The sequence below is a fragment of the Triticum urartu genome, chromosome 2A, assembly GCF_056163025.1.
Source record: "Triticum urartu cultivar PI428250 chromosome 2A, HENAU_Tu73, whole genome shotgun sequence".
In the NCBI taxonomy this organism is placed as follows: Eukaryota; Viridiplantae; Streptophyta; class Magnoliopsida; order Poales; family Poaceae; genus Triticum; species Triticum urartu.
Window position 1 is genome coordinate 280,356,865 of NC_141874.1, and position 17,266 is coordinate 280,374,130.

At 37.0% G+C, this 17,266-nt stretch overlaps 1 long non-coding RNA gene and 1 pseudogene across 3 annotated transcripts; one reads left to right on the forward strand and one right to left on the reverse strand.

Moving 5' to 3' along the window:
* Positions 1 to 740: 740 nt before the first annotated feature.
* LOC147984821 (uncharacterized) lies at positions 741 to 7,000 on the reverse strand. Of its 3 annotated transcripts, XR_015616239.1 has the most exons (9): positions 6,840 to 7,000; positions 5,222 to 6,046; positions 4,939 to 5,088; positions 4,673 to 4,783; positions 4,095 to 4,578; positions 3,085 to 3,937; positions 1,979 to 2,050; positions 1,799 to 1,900; positions 741 to 962 (listed from the first exon to the last, which is right to left on the reverse strand). It is a non-coding gene; the product is annotated as an uncharacterized LOC147984821 (long non-coding RNA). The 3 variants fall into 3 exon arrangements; XR_015616241.1 differs by lacking the exon at positions 4,673 to 4,783; XR_015616240.1 differs by lacking the exon at positions 1,979 to 2,050.
* A 976-nt stretch (positions 7,001 to 7,976) lies between these two features.
* On the forward strand, positions 7,977 to 10,297 carry LOC147984822 (protein FAR1-RELATED SEQUENCE 5-like; annotated as a pseudogene).
* Positions 10,298 to 17,266: the final 6,969 nt, after the last annotated feature.

Genomic DNA, 17,266 nt, shown 5'->3' on the forward strand with positions numbered 1-17,266 from the left:
ATTTTAGAGCCCTTAAACATTTTATCAAGGTTTGGTTTCTCCACCACAATTATCTATGCTATTTTTGGTTCACCCCGAACATTTTTGTTTCAATGTTTGAAAACTTTTATTGTATGCCATATTTGGAATTTGAATTTTGAACCGGTTTTTGAACTAACGAGGGATTGGCAGCAGTAACTGAGGTGACGTGGCATCATTAGCGGAGGTTCACTGTAGCTTAATTATCCGGGCGTCACACTCACGCACGGTATTCCCACGGGTGTCGCCTTACCATGGCCCGTGTTCTCTATCATATGGATGCTAGCGACACTATCATATACGTGAGCCAAAAGGCGCAAACGGTCCCAGGCCATGATAAGGCGACACCCGTGGGAATACCGTGCGTGAGGCCGCAAAGTGATATGAGGTGTTACAGACTAGATCGGTGTGACTTAGAATCGGGGTCCTGACAGCCTATATGGCGACCTATGCGCAACCTATATGGCGACCTATGCGCCAGGAAGCATGCAGGCGCGTAGGGGGTACACTATTTCGAACGAACGGTGGGAACGATTTGGGCTAGCCCATTTCGTGCTCGTTGGAGTGGAGACTATTTCGGGCGCTAGGAAGTTTCTTTGTGCACGATAGGGAAAAGTGGTGCGTAGATGCTGGTTCGAGTTTGAACTACTAGTTTTGTTGCTATTTTCCATTCAAAAAAAAAGTTTTTTTGTTGTATGTTCGTAAGTTGGAACGGAAAAATGTATCGAACAAAGATTGTAGAAAAAAATTCATAAGAAAATGCAAAACACAGTATGATGTCAGGGACTCTTTTTGGTACTAAATTTTCTAAACATGTCATACAAACAAAATTGATCGGGAAGAAAATGTCATACAAGGGATCAAAATAATGTCTTTATCCATTTGTGTGGATTCTCTTGACTGTCGTAGTTCTTGTTGGAATTGTCTTGTAGTAGTTGTTGTACCTGTTTTATTAAGCTGAGCAAAAAAATAATTGCTGGTCATTATATTGTAACATCCACAAAAGTCATAATGAGGTAAGAAAGTAACAGTTTTAAATAGCCAGAAAAAATGTGAAGAAAATGATCTGAATGTGCTAATATTTTTCCTTGACCTTGCAATGCTACTCCATATAGAATTGGACACTTTACATACTAATTTAGAGTGAAAACATCCCGTGTTGATTGTAATTGAAAAAAAATTCACTCATTATGGAAAAGAATTTTATTATGTGGAAGCATTCCAAAAAGCAGTTTAATGTAGGCGATTGAATATGGATGGTAGGGGAAAATGTATTGTATTCTAATGAAACAAAGCACAAATGTATGACATATTTTTAGAAAAGAAGTTAGCCAAGAGTTTCTATAGTTGCTTGACAGATTACTATTTGATTGAACACTTATTCTCTGGGCTATATGCAAAACATTTTATGTTGAACTTTTTCTGCAAAGTTATTTGTAGTTCGACTGTTTCAACAATCAGGTTAACACTACAATAATTGCTACGTATGAATCTCAAAGCTAGGTAGATGTTTTTTTGAAAAACTTTATGAAAGGAATTATTAAAAAGAGAAGGGAAAATGTTTCAGGCTTTTTGCAGAGCTGCAATTGTGGCCTCGGCAGTTGTTTATTTGAATGATCGAAACCCATGTGGAATAACAGATTTAGAAAATACATAAGAAACATTTTGACAAAAAGAGTAACCAACTTTCATAACATAAATTATATAGAAGTGATAGAAGAATGGCAAGAACAGAGATAACCAACAGATGGAGGATGATAAAAAACGGTCTAGAACTTACATGGTTTTGTAGGAAGTTTCTCACTATAGGTAATTGAACTTCACTGTTGGGGTATGTTGCTATCTCGTACAAGAAAATTTCACGCAGAGCTTGCAAATCAGCCTGGAAGAAAATTTATTCTCTTTCAGTTGTACAGTTAAAAAATGAAAAGGTATTGGTCTGGAAATGATAGGATCTTACAGTTGAGAACCCTGGAACTCCCATTCCACGGTAGTTTTTTAAAATTTGCAACAAAAAAGTCATGTATCATACCTGGGATACATGAGATTGTAAGAACTGAACTTAGTTTACGAATATATGAAAACTGCAATTAACTAAGGTAATTCAACTGAAAATGTTGAATGAAAAAAAGAGAAGCTATGGACCTAAAATGAGTTCTAGGTACTGCAACAAATCTGTAGTCGGAGTCCTTTATGTTGAATGCAGTGCAGTTCGGGTATGTCAAGGCAAACAGTGTTTTGAAATTGTAGGCAACAGTGCTAATGATAGTGGTGAATCTATCTTGTCCAGAGCCATCAGGATTCAATGTCGAAGTACCTCCCGGATTCCAGGTTTGCGGAAATTAAAATTCACTTCTTATCATTGAAGCAAGGTAAGTACACGTAGAAAAATAGAAGCCATATCAGTTTGGTTTTGTAGGGATAAGAAAATAATGCATTCTTCATGCAAACATAGTGTTTAAAGAGAAATGCTCATATATGTTTTGTTATTCAAGTTAGAGAACTAATGAAATTTTCTCTATCCAGGCTGAATCCAACCATTCCTTCACTTAAAATATCTCTACAAATAGGATCTGAATGATCCAATAGAGGCCGCATTAATAATTCCTGCATTGTCGTTTGTGAAAAATATCAATAATACTAAAATGAGTGATGCTTATATCTTTTTTGGTGGATTTCTGTCACTAAGATGAAAAAGTACTTAGCACAAAATGAAGCGAGCACTACCATATCTTCTCTTTGCGGAATGTGTGTAATAACATCAGTGTTTGGGATAAGTCCTTGCCTCCCGCGGAATAGTTGGTTTGTATTAAGAATTTTCGAGTAACAATCTAAAAATGGGGACTCATCCAAGAGCCAGGTCTCATGAAATAGTCAAAGTCTTCTGATCAACCCAGACTTCATTTACTTGGAAAATCCTTTGGCTATTTTTTTATGAATGTAAACAAGAAAGGTTATTACAAGAAGTAGTACCAGAACAAGAGGCAGATAGAAGGAAAGAGGAAACATATATTATGAAACTAATGGCTTCAAGTAGTTGCAATTATCCGAAAACAGGTAAAATACCTTGAGTCCAAATGTGGTAGAGTTGCGTTCATAGTCTTGAAGAACTCAGGCTGAACCGGGCTTGAGAAAAATAACTTGTTGGTACTGCATGTTTTTGTTCTGGTAAACAACTGTTGCTGAAGAGAATTTCTGAAACAGCTTCTTCTTTCCTTCCATGATTTCTTTTATTTTGCATTCAGCTTCAAAGTCTTCTAGAAGTTTATATAATCCTGGATCATCAAGTGGAGTTCCAAATCTGTTTTCTGGTTGACCAGAGTTGATGCTGAAAGTCCTAAGAGGGCTATTGCTATGTAGAAACGAAGTTTTCTGATTGGATAACAGTGGATACTTGCCACTAATATTAACATTATAGGTGGGACCAACAGGCAGTGAAAGACTTGCGTTATTGCAACTAGTCATTTGATGTGGAAGTGTATCATGTAGACCAGCAGTTATAGCATATATTGAAAGAGGGAATATCATGTTCAACATTGATTCATGTTGAACAACTATATCCCACTTGGGTATTATTTGTAACAGCCTTGTTACTCTGATATTCGGCTTGTTCATCGATATGGCTAGCTACAACTGTAGGAACTAGCGGGTCAGGTGGTATTTCTTCTTGATCTTCTGAGCAATATAATGAATTAGCTGTTGAAACATGGCACAAAATGAGTTTAAACTACTATGTTCGAGTAGTACAGAAAGAAAAAATGTTAGTTGTTTTGATGAACAAACAAAACAGTAGTATTGCCTTTATTAGATGAGATAAATTTCCACTGAGTTATGCTGAATTTTTCTTCTCTGCATTGTAGAAGTTCTTTTCCAATCATTTCCCTCACTGAGTGATCAGTCTTCATTGATTCAACAATCACTATGTATTCATATTGGACAAAGAACAGGTACATACTTGAATTAGTAAAAAGTGATTTAGTTCTTGCTGGTATAAGCGTAAAAAGGTTACAAAGATGGGTTTAAAAAAGGAAGACCATATGAAGAATGATAAAAACAAATGCTGGAGAAATGATTACCTTGGAAAGTAGTAGAACCACCTAGGTCAGCTTGTGTTTGTTCATCCATTTGGATAACCTATGTAGTTGTTGATGCACTGAGCAATAGTAGGTCAAAATTTATCTGCTTGTCAATATGGAGAGATTCAGACATGCTTTGGATAAGATATTCAACTAATATTTTGTTGTTTTCTTCATCAAAAGTGGCTGGATAAATGTGAGGCCCAGGGAAATCAATGAAATCTATTGAAGAGAGGAATGGTTCTAGGACAGGATGATTTTCAGTTTCCAACTTGCATGAACAAGGATGACTTGTAGTATTGCTGGAGTTCATATTTGGAAGAGAATGAAATTTGGTGAGTTCATCACTCTTGTTCTGTTTGGATGGAATTTTGGGGCCAAAGCAATGGTGTGCCTCATCAATGTAGGAATGTATTGTTAGTATAGAATTTGATAGAAATGTTTGCCAGAATTTCCGAGTGCTACGTTCAACTCTTGCCTTTTCCTGATTCATAAAGCAAAAAAGTTTAGAAAAAATAATAATAAATTAGATGGAAAATATATGAGATTGTTGTTTTATTTTCTCTGCATTAACTAACCTATGCATCATGAACAGAAGGGAACTTTCTATTGATGTAGTGTAGAACTGATTCAGGTAGTTCCAGTTCTATTTCATTCAGTTCATCATTGAATGGGGTCGAAGATATGTGCTTCATATGGCAATGCAAATAATTAAGTTAAAGTTTATTGTTTCCAAAAAATAATTGCAACAAAATGACTAAAAGAAGAAGGAGCTTTGTTACTAGTAGCGACTTTCATTCTACAGTTTAGAAGAAAGAAGAGAATGGAAGTGGTTAATTCTTACTAGCAGCCTCCCAAACTGTTTTTCCTCTTCAGGCATTGTATCAAGAGCTAAAAAAGCATTCAGCATAGTTGATGACCACATTGGAAGCCTTGGGAAAATGTTGGAGGGGATCTTGTATTCATATGTGATTAGGAATTCAAAGTGCATGACCTTAGAAATGTTGCATGAAAGAATGGGCAGCAAAAAACTCTAATTAGTGAACATTCAATGAAGAGAGAATATATTATGAACGAGTAAATCAAATTAGTGTAATTCAGAAAGAGTTAAAGAAGAAAATTCTTACCACCAATATTAGTTTGCATCCCCCTGGCATGGCTGAGGGGTTGATCCTTATGTCTAATTTTCTAATTTGATGAACCAAGAAAGACAGGGCAAAAAGACACCAATTGTATTTGGGAACAGAATCTATGTCCACCAAAGCACTGAAGAATTTTTTGCTGGGTAGTCCCTTTGAGTTAGGTGCAATGAGGATAGAAAGATTCAATAGCAAGAATATCCTAGAGAAAGCTTCTTCAGTTATGGTAGGAGTAATCAGTGAGAATAGTTGCTTTGGAGTTGGAGTAGTTGATTGCAAGAATGTATTCATGAATTGAACTGTTTCATTGGTAGGGATTGTCTGAATTGGTAATCCTCCACATGGGATGCCTAGAATTTTGTGCACAACATCATCTATGAATTTGAATTTAAACCCATTCTTAAGTTCAATGTTGCATGTACTTGTGTTGAACTGGGCAACTAACTAGTGGAATAAATCATCCACATTCGAGTTATGAAATTTGAAGAATAGAACCGAACCCTAGCTTTCGTACTATCATCTTTTGATCGTCAATAAGATTTGATATGAAAATCAGGAACATATTAAGATGGTCCAGAATAACTGCCCGAAGTAATTTAATAAAAAGTTTAGAATATTTAGAAAATATGTGCACGGAAAGATGATTTCTATTGTACAGATGGAGTTACTTCAAAATCACTGAAAGTATAAGAAAATATGTTAGCAGATTGTTCTTGCTTTCTTCTTTTTATAAATTTTGTCATCACTTAATTCTGCCATATGTAGTTCTTGGATATTCCTCTTCTTTAGAAGTGATTCATTTGATGTAGACATCTGCAGAAAATGAATAAAGTTTAGTACAGACGCATTGATGGAGGAAAAAGATTCACTTAATACTTAAGTAACAAATGTGCTTAAAAAGAAACTACAAATGTTATGCCAATCACTTGTGCTTAGGACATTTAGTAGGGAAAACATTTAGTAGGGAAATATAAAAAAGTAGAGCATGATAATGGATGCTTTTTTGGAAAGAAAGTTGAACATTATTTGTGTTGGCAACTTTTGATAGAACATTAATGTTGACTATTTCATGGTTATCAAGTTGTTGGCCTTGTCTTGCCTTAATATTTTCATCTTCCATCTGCAATATAATTTGAAAAGAAAAAATAGTTGCAATGTTGAGGGCACTGAGAGCAAATGGTTAGTGCACTGACAGTAAAATGACTAGTCCAACAGTTGTTTGCCTTGATTGTGCATTTAACCATTTACTCATTTTCGTCGAACAGCAAGCGTGGAATAAAAATATTTTGCTCTGGTTGTACATCTTCCTATAACTACTCGGGGATGAACTCAAGGTGCATTGGTTGTACATCTTCCTATAAGTAGTTGGGGATGAAGTGAAGAACAGAGCGCTCTTGTAGTAAGATGTTTCTAGCTTGAACTGCTTGGTGATGAACCCAAAATCAAGCAGCATATCGAACTGAAAAACATGAATTGATCTCTGAAATTCCAACCAGAAAAAATGGGCACACCAAGATCTAGTGGATTAGAATCTACCAGATCTGAGCATATGCAAAGGAGGAACAAAACTTAGACATAAAAGAGGAGGACTATTTAAGAAATTGACCTGATGGATCTTAGGAAAATAGGTCTTCAAGTTGATGCCGATGGTATGGAGGTGGGCGACGGTGGTTTCCAGAGAAATAGAGGCAGGCGACGGTGCTGTCGAGAGAAAATGGAGGAAATGGGGAAGAGTGAGAGAGGGGAAAGTGCGGACACAAGTACCAGGCTCCGCCTATTGTGGGGTGGACCCCAGCTATCGGTTGGACAGGTTAGTATTATTTGGATAGATAAAAATAGGTAACCCTAGAAAAAAATGTAAAGAAAAAATGTCCTCATCCTCTCTCTGCGAGGCACCGCAGGCCGTGCTGGCAGCGCGCACAAGGCGTGCGTGTGTGTCCGCCGGCTAGGTTTGAGGCAGGAAAGCGGCGGACAAGGGGGGTTGTGGCTACGGCTGGCGAGGATTGAAGGTAGACAACCATCGCCGAAGAAGAAGAGCATCTCCGCCGCGGTACGAGCACCTACTAGGTAAATAAAATATGAAGTGCAGTAGAATTTCTTCAAGATAGTAGTGAAAACAGATATTCTTCTAGTTAATTTTCTTCGTGTTCCAGATAAATGTGCTCATGTCTGTTTTTGACAAAACTTTGGTTATCCAACAGTTCAATCAACCATGAATCATAATGAACTATCACCTAGTTCAGTCAGCAAACAGGGGAAGAAGAAGAAAACGAAAGGTGAAGATGGTCTTGAATGTAAGTTAAGATGGTGAAAAATCGTGTTGGATTCTTTGTCTCGTTCATAGTAGTGTCACCATCTTACAGATTGAAAAATATAGACAATAACTCAATCTCTCAGACAGGCTAATGGAATGCCCAAGAAAATGCAAAGGTTGATATCGTTTCCGTAGTCCGAAGTAGAACTGGCACATGACATGTTTGACTCTGTTCATATTTAATTTGAACGAATGGACAATGCTTGAAACAAAACGAATAGTATCATAAAACATAGTCTAAAATAACTAATATGTAAACAATTTTGTTGTTCTCTACGATTTATCAGAATTAAACGTGAAATGATTTGTACTGAAAATGATTAAATGGTACTGTTCACTTATCAGTACATGTTGTGTTGTTCTGTAGCATATGTCACAGGAAAATTCATTAAAGCATTTTTGATGATTTTCAAATGATGAAGCGAAAAAATGGCATCTGGAGAAGCCAAACTTGGGAAACCAGCAAAAAGAAGTACTAGAAAGAAAAATGACGTTATATCCAAAACTCTAGTTTCTAAAGTTTCAAAGTTTTGAAAATTCATTGTAGCTATTAGTAACTTTAGAGAAGAACTTACTCTGATGGATGAAAAACAAATTTGCAGGAAAAAGATGATGTTTTCATGGCTGAATTTGATCAGTACGTATTGCATCAGTCGATGAGAAAAGAAGTTGAGGCCAGTTTAACAAGTTCTTTGGGATTACCAAAATGCAATTTCCATTTTCATGTGCCATTGACCTTTGATTGATAGATATGATGGTCTTTAAAAAAACAGGTAATCATAAGCAGTCAGGAAGGTGTAAGCAAAAGTTATGGTGGTTCTTATTGTGGCACTCAGGAAGAAAATACTCATAACCGTGATTTGATTGTAACCGAAGACATTAGTGATACCATTCCTGTAATGGTGGAAGAACTTTGTATTCATGGGTCTCTGAAAGTAAGTTTTATACTCCAGCTAGGAACCTGATAGTGTTTTTTACTGTTTGTTTTATTGTAAATAATTGGAAATGTCCAGATTCATAGTTGTTAAATTAACAAAGAAAATGTAAAAATTGTAGGAAGTTGCTACTAATATTGAACTAGTTGTTGTGAATGAGAGACAGCAGTCTAAGGCTATTGACAAGGTAAATCATGCCTTTATTGTAATCTTGTATCATAAATTGGACTTATGTTGAGGAATTAAATGCACATTATGTTTGAACGAAAGTGTTCATTTGATGCAGGCTAGTGTTTCTGATAATGGATTCAGTGTAATAGTTTCTACAGCACATACATCAGAACAATTTTGCGAACAGGTATAGCACACACTTTGAATAAAAATGTAGAAGCAAAGAAAATAGTATGTTTTTTTTCTTGATCTGGTTGGTGCACACAAAAAGTTAGAAGTTAGCATGATAGGAAATCTGACATAGAATTCTGTGATTGTGTTCTTTTTTTCTTGTAGATAGTTGATCTTGTTGGGAATTCAAATGCTGAGCATCTATCTGAAAATGAAGATTCTGGTGATGAAATTGGAGCATGCAATGGGAAGGAAGAATATGTATTCCCTACGCCAGATGAATTGGAGAAGTCAAGTACACCCGCTGTTGGCATGGTTTTCTCTATGCTAGATGAGGCAGTCAAATTTGTGAATGTATATGCACAGATGAATGGTTTTGCAATGAAAAAAGGAAGAAACTACAAGTAGAGGAAGATCACTATACAGTGCTTCAAGAGTAGGAAGACATGTGAAACCAACTCGGGTATTAGGAAAAGGAAGAGGAGTGTAATCGAGAGAACAAACTGCCCTATGAATGTGACAGTGAAGCTAAATGAAGGGAAATGGTTCATTATGTATGTTTGTCTGGAACATAACCATAGCTTTGTGAGCTCGCCTTCACTCACAAAATTCTTCCTCAGCTATAAACACATGAGTGAAGCAGAAATACTCCTGTCTAAGTTGCTGCAAGAAAATAGGGTGAAACCACGAAGAATTATGAGCATATTTAGGAGGCTGCGTGGTGGGAACTTTGGTAATTTGAAATTTTAAATAAAAAATCTTGATAGCATGAAACAGGATGAGCGGATAAAGAAGATGAAGAACACAGATATTGAGTGGACTCGGCAGTATATCGAGAAGTTGCAGCATGAGAACCCTGGTTTCATCTATAAGATGCAAATAGGTGATGATGACACTGTGCGAAGCATTTTCTGGACAGATGCTCGGTTCAGATTGGACTACAAGTTGTATGGAGAAATCATATCCTTTGACAGAACCTATAGCACTAACAAGTACAACATGTCATTTTCGTCGATTGTTGGAATCAATGGACATGGGCGAACAATAGTGTTTGGTTGGGCGCTATTGCAAAATGAGAAAGCAGATACTTTCACATGGTTGTTTGAGACTTTTGTAGAAGTCATGCAAGGCCAGAAACCAGGGATAGTCTTGACTGATCAAGATTCAACAATGAAAGTGGATGTTCCTCGAGTGTTCGGAGATTCTCTCCATAGGTTCTGCATATGGCACGTGCTGAAGAATATGAAGGATAACATGGGTGCATACATGGCTTTGAGGGAAGGAATGGAAGAAGAAATGAAAATTGTACAGATGCAATCTGCCACTATTGATGAGTTGCAAATTGGCAAGAGTTTTGTGCGAAGTATGACTGTGCAGTGCAAGATCATATTAAAAGGATGTGGGAAATACGTGCCCATTTTCAACTCATCAACAGTGGCAGATTTGGATCCATACGTTTCATGCTATGGTTAGGTTTACCTTAATTCTTCTTTCGTATTTGCGCATGCTTGCGAGGGGGGTTAATCATAAGTGGGATGCTTGTCCAAGGAAGGGCAGTACCCAAGCACCGGTCCACCCACATATCAAATTATCAAAGTAACGAACGCGAATCATATGAGCATGATAAAACTAGCTTGACGATAATTCCCATGTGTCCTCGGGAGCGCTTTCCTTTATATAAGAGTTTGTCCAGGTTTGTCCTTTGCTACAAAAAGGATTGGGCCACCTTGCTGCACCTTTTTTTACTTTTGTTACTGGTTACCCGTTACGAATTACCTTATCACAAAACTATCTGTTACCGATAATTTCAGTGCTTGCAGAGAATACCTTACTGAAAACTTCTTGTCATTTCCTTCTGCTCCTCATTGGGTTCAACACACTTACTTATCTAAAGGACTACGATAGATCCCCTATACTTGTGGGTCATCAAGACTCTTTTCTGGCGCCGTTGCCGGGGAGTGAAGCGCCTTTGGTAGGTGCAATTTGGTAAGGAAAAATTTATATAGTGTGCTGAAATTTACTATCACTTGTTACTATGGAAAATAATCCTGTGAGGGGCTTGTTTAGGGTATCTTCACCCCGACCAGTAGAGCAAAGAGTTGCTCCTCAACCTACTGAACCTACTGAAAATGTTTACTTTGAAATTCCTTCGGGTATGATAGAGAAACTGCTAGCTAATCCTTTTACAGGAGATGGAACATTACATCCCGATATGCACCTAATCTATGTGGATGAAGTTTGTGGATTATTTAAGCTTGCAGGTCTGCCCAAGGATGTTATCAAGAAGAAGGTCTTCCCTTTATATTTGAAGGGAAAGTCATTGACATGGTTTAGGCTATGTGATGATATTGGATCATAGAACTACAACCGATTGAAATTGGAATTTCATCAGAAGTTTTATCCTATGCTTCTGATTCATCATGATCATAATTATATATATAATTTTCGGCCTTGCGAAGGAGAAAGTATCACTCAAGCTTGGGGGAGGCTTAAGTTAATGTTATATTCATGCCCCAATCATGAGCTCTCAAGAGAAATTATTATTCAAAAAATTTATGCTCAGCTTTCTCTTAATAATCGCTCCATGCTCGATACTTCTTGTACTGCTTCTTTTATGATGAAGACTACTGAATTCAGATGGGATTTTTTGGAAAGAATTAAACGCAACTCTAAAGATTGGGAACTCGACGAAGGTAAGGAGTCAGGTATAACACCTAAGTTTGATTGTGTTAAATCTTTTATGGATACCGATGCTTTTCGTGAATTTAGCACTAAATATGGACTTGACTCTGAGATAGTAGCTTCTTTCTGTGAATCATTTGCTACTCATGTTGATCTCCCTAAGGAGAAGTGGTTTAAATATCATCCTCCCGTTGAAGTAAAAGTAGTCAAACATATTAAAGTTGAAGAAAAGACTATCACTTATAATGTTGATCCTATTATTCCAACCGCTTATACTGAGAAACCACATTTCCCCGTTAGAATAAAGGATCATGCTAAAGCTTCAACTATGGTTCGTAAGAGTAATGCTAGAACACCTACACCCTCTGAGCAAATTAAAGTTGAACCTAGTATTGCTATGGTTAAGGATCTCTTGGTCGATAATATTGATGGCCATGTTATTTACTTCTGTGATGAAGCTGCTAGAATTGCTAGACCCGATACTAAAAATAAACATAGACTTGTTGTTGGCATGCCTGTCATTTCTGTTAAAATAGGAGATCATTGCTATCATGGCTTATGTAACATGGGTGCTAGTGCGAGTGCAATACCTCATTCCTTATATGAAGAAATTATGCATGATATTGCACCTGCTGAGATAGAAGGTATTGATGTTACAATTAAGCTTGCCAATAGAGATACTATTTCACCAATTGGGATTGTTAGAGATGTTGAAGTCTTGTGTGGGAAAGTTAAATATCCTACTGATTTTCTTGTTCTTGGTTCCCCACAAGATGACTTTTGTCCAATTATATTTGGTAAACCCTTCTTGAATACTGTTAATGCTAAGATAGACTGCAAAAAGGATATTGTTACTGTTGGTTCAGGGGATATGTCTCATGATTTTAATTTTGCTAAATTTTGTAGGCAACCCCATGATAAAGAATTGCCTAGTAAAGATGAAATTATTGGTCTTGCTTCTATTGTCGTGCCTCCTAATGATCCTTTAGAACAATATTTGCTAGACCATGAAAATGATATGTTTATGAATGAAAGAAAGGAAATAGATGAAGTATTCTTTAAACAGGGAACTATTTTGAAACACAACTTGCCTGTTGAAATTCTAGGGGATCCTCCTCCACCCAAGGGTGATCCCGTGTTTGAGCTTAAACCATTACCTGATACTTTTAAATATGCTTATCTTGATGAAAAGAAGATATATCCTGTTATTATTAGTGCTAACCTTTCAGAGCAGGAAGAAGAGAAATTATTGAAAAATCTAAAGAAGCACCATGCTGCTATTGGATATACTCTTGATGATCTTAAGGGCATTAGTCCCACTCTATGCCAGCACAAAATAAAATTTGAGAAAGATGCTAAACCGGTTGTTGATCACCAACGATAGTTAAATCCTAAGTTGAAAGAAGTGGTAAGAAATGAAATACTAAAGCTTCTGGAGGCAGGTATAATTTATCATGTTGCTGATAGTCAGTGGGTAAGTCATGTCCATGGTGTCCCTAAGAAGGGAGGTATTAGTGTTGTTCCTAATGATAAAGATGAATTGATCCCACAAAGAATTGTTGCAGGTTATGGAATGGTAATTGATTTCCACAAATTAAATAAAGCTACTAGAAAGGATCATTACCCTTTAACTTTTATTGATCAAATGCTAGAATGATTATCCAAACATACACATTTTTGCTTTCTAGACGGTTATTCTGGTTTCTTTCAAATACCTGTGTCTAAAGAGGATCAGAAAAGACTACTTTTACTTGCCCTTTCGGTACCTTTGCTTATAGACGTATGCCTTTTGGTTTATGCAATGCACCTACTACCTTTCAAAGATATATGACTACTATATTCTCTGACTTTTGTGAAAAGATTGTTGAGGTTTTCATGGATGATTTCTCCGTGTATGGAACTCCTTTTGATGACTGCTTAAGCAACCTTGATCGAGTTTTGCAGAGATGTGAAGAAGCTAATATTGTCTTGAATTAGGAGTAGTGCCACTTTATGGTTAATGAAGGGATTGTCTTGGGGCATAAAATTTCTGAAAGAGGTATTGAAGTTGATAAAGCTAAAGTTGATGCTATTAAAAATATGTCGTGTCCCAAGGACATTAAAGGTATAATAAGTTTCCTTGGTCATGCCAGTTTTTTAGGAGGTTTATTGAAGACTTCTCAAAAATTTATAGGCCTCTAGCTAATCTCTTACAAAAAGATGTTCCTTTTGTCTTTGATGATGATTATGTTGAAGCATTTGAAATACTTAAGAAAGCCTTGATTTATGCACCTATAGTTCAGCCACCAGATTGGAATTTACCCTATGAAATTATGTGTGATGCTAGTGATTATGATGTAGGTGTTGCTCTAGGACAAAGAGTTGATAAGAAATTAAATGTTATCCAATATGCTAGTAAAACTCTAGACAGTGCCCGGAGAAATTATGCTACTACTAAAAAAGAATTTTTGGCGGTTGTATTTGCTTGTGATAAGTTCAGACCTTATATTGTTGATTCTAAAGTAACTATTCACACTGATCATGCTGCTATTAAATATCTTATGGGAAAGAAAGATGCTAAACCTAGACTTATTAGATGGGTTCTCTTGCTACAAGAATTTGATTTGCATATTATTGATAGAAAGGGAGTTGAGAACCCCGTTGCAGACAACTTGTCTAGGTTAGAGAATGTTCTCGATGACCCACTCCCTATTGATGATAGTTTTCCTGATGAACAATTAGCTGTCATAAATGCTTCTCGTACTGCTCCATGGTATGTTGATTATGCTAATTACATTGTTGCTAAATTTATACCACCTAGTTTCACATACCAGCAAAAGAAAAAGTTTTTCTATGATTTAAGACATTACTTCTGGGATGGCCCGCACCTTTATAAAGAAGGAGTAGATGGTGTTATTAGACGTTGTGTACCTGAGCATGAACAGGAACAGATCATACGCAAGTGTCACTCTGAGGCTTATGGAGGACACCACGCTGGAGATAGAACTGCACATAAGGTATTGCAATCCGGTTTTTATTGGCCTACTCTTTTTAAAGATGTTCGTAAGTTTGTCTTGTCTTGTGATGAATGTCAAAGAATTGGTAATATTAGTAAACGTCAAGAAATGCCTATGAAGTATTCACTTACTATTGAATCATTTGATGTTTGGGGCTTTGATTATATGGGACCGTTTCCTTCCTCTAATGGGTATACACATATTTTAGTTGTTGATTACGTTACTAAGTGGGTAGAAGCTATTCCAACTAGTAGTGCTAATCATAACACCTCTATTAAGATGCTTAAAGAAGTTATTTTTCCGAGGTTTGGAGTCCCTAGATACTTAATGACTGATGTCAGTTCACATTTTATTCATGGTGCTTTTCGTAAATGCTTGCTAAGTATGATGTTAATCATAGAATTGCATCTCCATACCACCCACAGTCTAGTGGTCAAGTAGAACTGAGTAATAGAGAGATTAAATTAATTTTTCAAAAGACTGTTAATAGATCTAGAAAGAATTGGTCCAAGAAACTTGATGATGCATTATGGGCCTATAAAACTGCATATAAAAATCCTATGGGTATGCCTCTGTATAAAATGGTTTATGGAAATGCATGTCACTTACCTCTCGAACTAGAACATAAGGCATATTAGGCCATTAAAGAGCTCAATTATGATTTCAAACTTGCTGGTGAGAAGAGACTATTTGACATTAGCTCACTTGATGAGTGGAGAACCCAGGCCTATGAGAATGCCAAGCTATTTAAAGAAAAACTTAAAAGATGGCATGACAAAAGGATACAAAAGCGTGAGTTTAATGTAGGTGATTATGTTTTATTATACAACTCTCATTTACGATTTTTTTGCAGGAAAATTCCTCTCTAAATGGGAATTTCCTTACATTATCGAGGAGGTCTGTCATTCCGGTGCCATAAAAATCAACAACTTTGAAGGCACAAATCCAAAGGTGGTGAACGGTCAAAGAATCAAACATTATATCTCAGGTAATCCCATAAATGTTGAAACCAATGTTATTGATACCGTAACCCCAGAGGAGTACATAAGGGACACTTTCCAGAACGTTTCAGACTCCGAAAAGGAATAGGTATGTGGTACGGTAAGTAAACCGACTCCAAAACAGTTCTAATAGCATTTTTTCTTCGTTTTGGAATATTTATGAAAATGGGAAAATAAGAAGTAGTCCGAAAGGGACACGAGGCATCCACAAGGGTGGAGGGCGCGCCCCCTGCCTCATGGGCACCTCGTGTGCCCTCCGGACTCTGTTTTCTTGCACATACTTCTTTTGGTCGGCAAAAATTCATTATATAATCTCCCGAAGGTTTTGACCACCGTACCACGCAAATATATCCTGCTTTTGTTACGAGCTGTTTTTTCTGACAGATCTAGATCACCATGACGTCTTCAACCGCCCCCAAGGACAAATTTTTCAAGAAGGTCATCAACCCCTACCTCGCGGAGGTGCTGCAACACCCTCAAACCATTGAGATGCGTGAGGTGGTGCTGCACATTCACGATGTTGAGGGACCAAGGAGGACCGGAAGCGTGGAGACAAGACTCGAAGCAAATGGAGCAACAAGTTTTCAAGTGCTAGGGGATGGTGAACGCAGACTCAACGCCAACCACATGATGATCGCGGATTTCACCAACAACCACAATCTGGATGCCAAGAACATTGGGGAGACCATCTTCAAGCTTCACGAGAAAATCAAGCACCTCCAAGCCCAGATCTATGACCGGCAAAACCAAAAGTGTGAGTATGAATATAGATTCAAGAGGATGAGTTTGGTTGCAGATTTGAGGATCCCGAAGACTCGATCATCCTTCTATGATGGTGAGCCTATGCCTTGGAAGATGGGCGACAAGCCTACATCATCAACAACTCCATCATCACCATCTCCGAAGAAAGAGACATAAATACGTGGGTATGGGCACTCCCCTTGGCAACTTCCAAGCTTAGGGGAGGTGCCCCGATATCGTATCACCATCACACTTCTACCTTTACCGTTTTTCTTAGTTCGATCCTTTTGGTTATATCTTGATCTAGTAGAATAAAGTTTAGTATGATCTAGCTTTGAGTTTTGTGTTGATCCTTATCTATGTAATCGAGTACGTGAGCTATATATAATAAAGATTAGTCTTAAGTCGAGGGCTTGGTTATCTTGCTATGATCTTGAGGGAATAAAAGAAAAAAAGAATAAAAAGAAATAAAGAGATCATATTGATCTTATGGAGAGTAATGACTTCACATATAAAGAGTATGATGAATAAAAGTTGTTGAGAGCTGACAAACATAGTTTTGGTCATCGTTGCAATTAATATGAAGTAATAAAGAAAGAGAGGTTTTCAGATATAAATATACTATCTTGGACATCTTTTATGATTGTGAGCACTCATTAAAATATGACATGCTAAAAAGTTGATGCTGGACAAGGAAGACAACGTAATGGGTTATGTTTTCTTATATCCAAAATAAATTATATTGTCATGGATCATCCAACATGTTGAGCTTGCCTTTCCCCCTCATTCTAGCCAAATTCTTTGCACCAAGTAGAGATACTACTTGTGCTTCCAAATATCCTTAAACCCAGTTTTGCCATGAGAGTCCACCATATCTACCTATGGATTGAATAAGATCCTTCAAGTAAGTTGTCATTGTTGCAAGCAATAAAAATTGCTCTCTAAATATGTATGATCTATTAGTGTGGAGAAAATAAGATTTATACGAGCTTGTGATATGGAAGAAATAAAAAGCGACGGAC